Below are 7,620 nucleotides of genomic sequence, written 5' to 3' on the forward strand. Positions count from 1 at the left end.
ATTTGGCTTGTTTCCTTGAGTAAATCATATAAAATAATTGGTGCTTATGCTGGTGTTCTACTTAGGTGGTAAACTTGTTTATGGCATTCATAATATGTAAATAATCTGAAATCTGTTGTTTGACACCATATAAGTCATGTTTCTGAATTTATGAAATAAACACCTTGTCACATGTTAAATGGATATCTTTAATTTGGTATGTGCAATTGCCCTGAAATTTTTATGGTGATGCCTTGAGGCCCTACTTGTGCTTCTGTAATTTTTGTAGATTTTTCTGAGCAATTTGACTAGTATCTTGTAATTATGCTCGTTTCTAGAATTAATTAATAAATGCCTTGTTAAGTAAATGTTTGAGGGTTATCATGTGAAGTTCTGGTAACCTTATGTTATGTTTGTGCTTATAAGTCATGTGGTTGACACTATTTATGCTTTGGCAATATCATTAAATAATTAATTGGTGGGTTAAAAGCTGTTCTGGACAGCAAGGGAGTAATTTAACTTTTGCTTAATGATAACTTGGTTTTCTGGGAAACTTGTCTAAATCAAAGTTGTTGTAAACTTATTGAACTAGCTGTGGTTTAAATTTGGGATCATTTGGTCCAGTAGTTTTGAAGTTATGATCTTTCCAAGTTAGGTTCCAGAAATAGGTGTTCTGTGTTTTTCTGGGACAGAACCTGGAACTTTGTTTAAATGACTTGTTTAATGTAGGAATCTTGCTGTGATGTTTAAAGATGATTTGTAGACAATTTCATAATATTTCCAGAATGTCCTCACTTAAATTTGTTGGATCTTTGTGGTAATAGTTATGATCTGTTTACTGAGCTAATTCTGTTATATGTTGCTTGCTGTTATAGGCTATCATGATAGGTTTTGGGCTAAGTTAACTTGTTAACTTGTGTGAACTTGTTATAACTATTGCTCCGTAAATGAGTGAACAGTGGGTCACTTATGTTATCAAGCATTCATTCTTTTGTATGCACACCTTCTCATTCACCGAGCATGCAATAGGTGCATCGGACGTGGCAGCCTCTGTTGATATTTGGTAACGCAAAAAGGAAATAATCCGCAAGCGCACGGATATCGGTGAGCATTTCACCCGGGAGGTTTTCCAGAGTATCGTATTTATATTTTTACCACTGGGAGTAAGGGTGCATCTGACTAACCAAATCTATTGCTACTATCCCTTTAGGCTACAAAGAATGTTTCTCGATGTGAGTGATGTATAGAGAAGACTGCAACCGTAGTCTCGTTCTAACCTTGGTAAGGATGATCTATTGTTCTATTGGGGAAGCTTACGGAATCTAGACACCACAAAGGATGTTCGACCCGCACCTATAAACCTACCCGTCCTGCTAACGAGATGTGGGATGCAAAGGTAACTCGGAAATGTCACGTTCCTCGCTACTACCACGGTCCAGCTAGTCAGGGGATATCTATGAGTACCCTAGCCTAAACACCACGTTTACGCTAGCAATGATTACTCTAATACTCAACCGGAAGGGGATTAAAGTAAACTCATAAACCAAAGAACAATAAAACAAGAACTTACTAGAATTTAGAAGTCGAATTACTAAAGAATCTTAGGAGCAAGCCTCGGGTTAGAAGACTTGACCCCGCAGGTACAACTCGGAGTAGACACCGACAGGTCGGCCTTCCTCCGATCTACACCTCCACTCTATCTCTCTCAATCTAGTAGAAACTAGAAGATCTATTTCTACTTACATTGGTTGCTAAGCCTAAAAAGAAATATTATTTAGAGAAGAGGTTTTCCTTCGAGGGCACCCCTCAAATCTATGATAACTTCTTGTCTCCTCCAGGGGCCAGGGGGGTCTCCTTATATAGTCCTCCTCTTCTATGCGTTTTTGGGTCGGTAGGCGAGGTGGTACTACATTATCCTTGATCCAATAGGTCGGTGGAACATCGTGTGCGAAGAGAGTCCCGAACGGAGTCCAGAGGTGGGCGGGCGCCCAGGTCCTCAGGGCGGGCGCCCTGGGCCTGGCCCCTTTTGGCCTCTGCTTTCTTCCCGTGGCTTCTGGAGTCTTCTAGATGGTAGAAAATTACGCGGTTCGCTGATATCTCTATGTAATCCCGACATGTGGGCCTTTCTTCCGTATTTCCTGATAACCCCCTGCAGAAATAGACAAACACCAAAACTCATGGAATTCTGTCAGATAAAACCCTAAGTCTAGGTGTTGGTTGCATTTGAATCCTTTTCTTTATTTATTTGATGATTATATTTGGTACTTAAGGACCGTCAACAACTCCCCCAATCTTACCTCTTGCTCATCCCTGAGCAAGGATGGACTCAAGAGTTTCTGCAGTGGTTTCATGCCTTAAAAGTACACACGCATTCAAGCAAGATCTCATCTCTGAGTTAGAATAAACTGTTCAGACTTAAAACTTACTCATTTTACCTTTCACCATGGGGCTTATAACCGTCACATGTGTCTTGAGCAGTTAAAAGATAGAACGGTCAAGTCAAGCGCCATGTTACTTATTCTTGATCAGCTATAGCTCTGGAGTTTTTGCAGATTTTCAAATAAAACTCAGAGATTCCTTGTATGACTCTGTCAGATCTCTCTTTTGTGGTATTTCTTGATCCTTTCCAAGGCAGTAATGGTATATGCCTTCTCTCAAAATATGTGGTATTTGTGGTATAAGGCATAGTGACATTGTCTTCTCTCTCACCCTACTCTAATAAGGCTTTAATATCTAGAGCTCATAGGTGGGAGATAAAGTGTACATACTTACAAGACATTTATTGCATAGTCAAACCATGGATCCAGAGAAACAAGTCAATAAGTCAAATCAAGATGTACATGTGTGGCGAATGAATGGTGTATGGTGATGATGGTGATAACAATGGTGAAAGTCTAATTCTACTTTTTCTCTTTTGAGGGGATACATACCTTTCTTGCACTTTGAAGCTTTTTGAGGAGAATGAGATGCTCTATATTTTCTTTTTCTTTCCACTCAGGTGGGTATCTTGTACCCCTAATTCTACTGTCGGACACTTGTCCATTTTTACCTCTCGTCTCACTTTTTTTTCTTTTCTTCGAGGTTCCGGGCACTTGCCCCTTTTTATTTCCTCGTATTCTTTCTCTCTTTTTTTTCTTTTCTTTTTTTTCTCTTTTTTTAGAGCACCCATCTCCTGAAATAATATAGCAAGTGGTAGTAACCAAGATAACTCGAGCATTTAGTTCATAGGGAAAAAACAGAAATGTTTTTTTCTATTCTCTCCCGGATAGGTGTAGAATAATTTTGGGTGAAACTGGAGATGGAAATGAGTGGATGTATGTGGATGCGTACTTCCGGAGTAGAAGCAGCATATACGAGTGAACATGCAAGTGAATCTTGATTTTAACCACATGACAAGCTCCTAAGGGTCTACACAGCTTGACCACACTCAATGCTCATAAGCAGTAAAAAGTAAATGTGTGGCTCAAAGTCTAATAAGCATGTATATATGGCTGTGGTAGGATTTTAAACTCAAATCATACAGGAACTCATCATGTGTTATTTTAAAGATTTTTCAAAGATAAAATTCTCCAGAATTCTAGCATCTCTAGGAACAGATAAACAACAGCTCTACCTTCCCATATCATATCTGTTAACAACTTAGACTTTAGATCAAGTACTCTTCCCACAAGTTTAGGTTTAGAGTAGGTTCAAATTATAACAATTATGCCTAAACTTGAGAGAGATTTCAATTTTAAGAACTAGTCATGGCAGAGCAACTATTCATCATTTCCATGTGAGAGTTTATCATGAGGGTTCATAGCAAACTTTATTTATTTATTTATTAAGAAAACTAAGCAAAGATATATATATATAAAAGCATAAAGTCTTTGTTTGTGTTTTCATGATTACGCATCTTTTATTATTTGAGTAAAGTATAGACGCGAGTAGAAACACTTAGCTGGATAAATGGGGGTGCTCTCCCCCAAGCTGGATTTTAACGTAATTTCTTCTAATGTAGCTAGCAGGTGGTGGAGGTCTATTTGAAAGTCGGCAGCACCCTAACAGCGATTAGGATGTCCTCCATCTGCTAGTCTTCTTTGATCCTTGAATTCTGTGGAGCTCAAATAGACAACAAAGCTTTGTGGAACTGATTAGGTGTTAACATAAATATCTAGCCTTTATCATGTTGAGCCTCCTCGATAAATATTATTTATTTAGCAGGATCATGTACTTATTATTTTTAACATTGTAAGATGAAAACATATTTATTTTATGCCACCACAGTGAATGTACCTATGGGTTTTATGCCATGAGCATACTCACATGGGGCTTACTATTTTTTAACATTTTTATTTTCTTTTCGAGATTATATGAACCTGATTAACTAAGCAAACTATTGAATGGAAAAGGATAACTACCAAGTTTACCTCTTGGCAAGGCGTTCGGTATTTTTAAGTCCTCCGAACGGGACTCTCTGTTTTCTCAGTCGTCCTGGGATTCGCTAGGTGGCGTAGTCGGTGATTCCGACGGCGCCTCTTCTTCGTGTATAACTATCTTCTCTCTCCACACCTGACTCGGTCCTATGGTCTCCTCAGGACAGTTCTGTTCAAGCTGTATGTCTTCAGACCTTATCACTTCTCCTTCGTAGTCTGCCCATCCGTGATGATTTGCCTCCTCTGGTTGCGGTTGCGTTGTCTTCTTGTTGTCCTGACCTCCTTAGAGTTTTCAACTATATAGTTAGGGTCAGTAAAACAGCGGCATACCTTCTCAGAGGAGAAGTGTATGTGGACTTTTCCAGTTCCAATATAGATGATGGCTTTGATAGTGTTGAGGAACGGTCTTCCAAGGATGATGGATGGATTGTACACGTCTTCTCCCATGTAAATGACCTAAAAATCATCTGGAGCTGAATGTATATTGGTTGTAGGGGCATGGTTCCATACAGGAGCTGATAAGTGACTGCGGCCATTATGTTGTCGTCAGATCCGGTGTCGTAGAGTGTCTTCTGAAAAGAGTATCCATTGATTGTGCATTCGATGCTTGGAACACCAGGGTCGTCCTTCTTGATTAGGAAAGGCGACTTGAGTCGACGATCTTGACCTCCTCTAACAAGGATCCAACGTTCTAAGTCTTGTGGACAAGACATTCTCACCGTGTTCGTCCTTTAGGTGCATCATTTGATTAGGTGTGGACCTTGACGTCTGCACTTCTTGATATTGTGTCACCTATGTTCTTCGTTTGCCCAGCAGTTCAAAGTGCGGTGTTGGCAATATCCTGCTCAGTGTGTTTGTGCTCGTAAATCTAGGTCCTTCACTTCTTAGAGTCTGGGAGTTGTAAAATTCCTTCACGTTTCTCAAAATGTGTCCTGCTCATAGAAACAAGGCAGAGATCAAGTGCATGGGTTCTGTTGGTGGAAAACACCAACAGAACCAAAAGTGTATTTGTTCTTCTCTAACCTTAAGCATAGTGAGCAAGACAAAGTTGATGGATCATGAGTGTAGCATTTAAAACATTTGTTAGATCAGATGGCTCAACCTAATGGAAAGATAATCTATCTATATTTATGTTTTCTTTATATCTTCTAAAGATTGAATGTGCAATACTTTAGCTTATATGATTAGGAGTGTGGGATTACGAAGGTAGTACTAAGAACAAAGATTAAAGGACTAAACATGTTGAATTAATCAAGTTGGTTAATCTGGAGTTATAAATCATACATGTTTGTCTCTTTATTTATGTGAATGCTAGAACCAAGGAGAAGCTTATAAAAGTGTTAGTCAAGTACCTTAAGATGTTACCTTACTTGAAGAGTGATGGTACAGTATCACCTTGTGGAAGCTTTCCTTTCTTAGCGGTTGTGCATCGTGTTTGTGGCACTCTTTGTCTTGTTCCATGGATCATCTCTCTATGATGATGAGCTATGTCTTCCTTGTGTAAATCGTTAAATTTCATGTGTCACTTTCTTCATATCCAATGTGAGTTTCTATCTCAGGACTTCCCAGGTTGATATTGAAAGTTTTCCTGCAGGGGTTAGTCTGACAAAATATACCAATATCTACTCAAGCAGTTTTTAGTTCAGTAACCAAACTAGACTCCATGTCTAATCAGATTAGGGAAGGCTATTTAACCTAAGCACCATGCTTAATTTAAATGCCAATGGAAGTATGTCGAGTACTTCCAAACCAATACTTACTGGGATAAACAAAGGTAGCATGATGGCATTTATAGAGATCTACTCAAGTGGAGATGAAGTAGTGTGATTAGTATTTAACAAATTGAGCATGTCTCAAAGGTAAGGACAACCAACATAGCAACATGGCAAATGATGTTTTTATGTAAAGTACTCCCCCAAGCTTGAATTTTGCAAAATTCAAGATTGGATGAATTTAATTAAATGTTGCATGATGATTGGTTGGACATACCTTGTGCTTGTCATTCATCCGATCTTCTTGCTCCAGTCCTGGAAAGGTTAGTGACAAGAATACCCGAAGGAATATTTCTACAATTATCTCAATATGCTCAATACACAAGGCAATGTTGCAAATAAATAGAAGTTCATGTTACGATCTGATAAGTGCTTGTATAAGGATGCTAAGCTTATCCTTGGGAAACCATCAAGTTATGTTGGTGAAGTGGTTTCCCCTCCAACACCAACCTATATCAAGATCAACTCAACGAGATCTGTAATATTTATTATAGACATATGCATCGACAACCGCCCTTTTAAAGTTTTTATAAATAGAAAGGAAGAGGGGGTTGGAGATCTCAAATGTGGTAAGTGTTGGGTATTTTAAACGCAAACAGAAAAATCCACAAGCGCACAGATACCGATGTAGCTTTCACCCGGGAGTATTTCAGAGTATCGATTTTCCACAGGGAACGTGAGTGTACTAATTAAGATCCAAGATCGCCCAAGGATAACTATATAATTATTTTTGGTGGGAAGAGAGGAAGTTTCCTGAGAGTTCTCTAGTTGATCTAAGAATCAAGAATTACTTCAAGATTATCTATTTTGGGACATCAGAACACTAACCACAGAAAGAGATGAGAAGGGGGCTAGGAAGCTCTGACTACGGTCCTACAAACACCGATCCGAACGAGGTGGAATACGTCGACCGTTAGGGCTGTCACTACCCTAGGGCTACCACAACAATCCGCAGGATTGGGTGCAATTCCAGGTAATTGCAAGACTAAACACCACGTCTAATCTATTAATTACTACTCTAATGTTGCAAAGATTAGAACACTTGATGCAAGCGGGAATCCAATAAATAAGTTGAATGTAAATAAAAGTAATTAAAGAACTCAGGATTATGAATTGAAGAACCTAGAGAACGATGAAGAACGAACCAGTTGCTGCAAAAGTACAATGTTGAGGAAGATCCGACAGATCCGGCTCCTCCTCCTCCGCTCTCCTCTTCTCTCTCCCTATTTTCTAGATTACAACTAGAACTAACTAGAACTAGAACTAGAGGAACTAGAACTAGAACTAGATGAACTAGAACTAGATCTAGATGAACTAGAGGTAGAACTAGAAGAACTAGAGGGATCCTCTCTACTTGGATGAAGAATTGAAACCCTAACTTTGATTCTGTAGAAGAGGTATGATCTCCAGGGGCCAGGGGGTCTGGTTTTATAGTCCCTTCAAGTGAATCTGAG

The sequence above is a fragment of the Sorghum bicolor genome, chromosome 8 (assembly GCF_000003195.3).
Source record: "Sorghum bicolor cultivar BTx623 chromosome 8, Sorghum_bicolor_NCBIv3, whole genome shotgun sequence".
Classification (NCBI taxonomy): domain Eukaryota; kingdom Viridiplantae; phylum Streptophyta; class Magnoliopsida; order Poales; family Poaceae; genus Sorghum; species Sorghum bicolor.